Here is a 580-nt window from a genome sequence, read left to right on the forward strand (position 1 = left end):
CAGCAAACAGCTCATAGCAAAAACAAACTTCTGCACTAAAATCTTCTTTTTACACGTTATAAAAAAAAACTTCATCCAGATGTTACTTTGATCCATTAATGTTTTTTCATTAGCATAGAATATAATCAAAGAGTTTTATTATTTCAGAAACTGAATAAACAAAGTGAAGCTTGGCTTCCTCACACTGATCTATTTAACTTTCTAAAGTTAGAACTTTTATTACAGCGAGAATAAAAATTCAGCTTCTCAGAATGAGTGGATCAGAACCGCAGGAGGGATCAGTTCTCTGCTCGGAGCTGTAGATCCATGGAAAGTTTAGTGGAAGGAAAACAAGCTTTAAAGGAAAAGTCTGGTCAGCGAGGAATAATCAATGGATCAATATTTATACCCAAAACTAATACGTACGCGGAAATGTAAACAGTTAAAAAATATATTTCCTTTTAATATATCTTTTAACTGTTTACATTTCCTTTTACGTATTAGTTTTAGGTATAAATATTGATCCATTGATTATTCCTCGCTGACCGGACTTTTCCTTTAAAGCTTGTTTTCCTTCCACTAAACTTTCCATGGATCTACA

This window comes from Cyprinodon variegatus, unplaced genomic scaffold (assembly GCF_000732505.1).
Source record: "Cyprinodon variegatus isolate N-32 unplaced genomic scaffold, C_variegatus-1.0 Scaffold1579, whole genome shotgun sequence".
NCBI classification, from domain to species: Eukaryota; Metazoa; Chordata; class Actinopteri; order Cyprinodontiformes; family Cyprinodontidae; genus Cyprinodon; species Cyprinodon variegatus.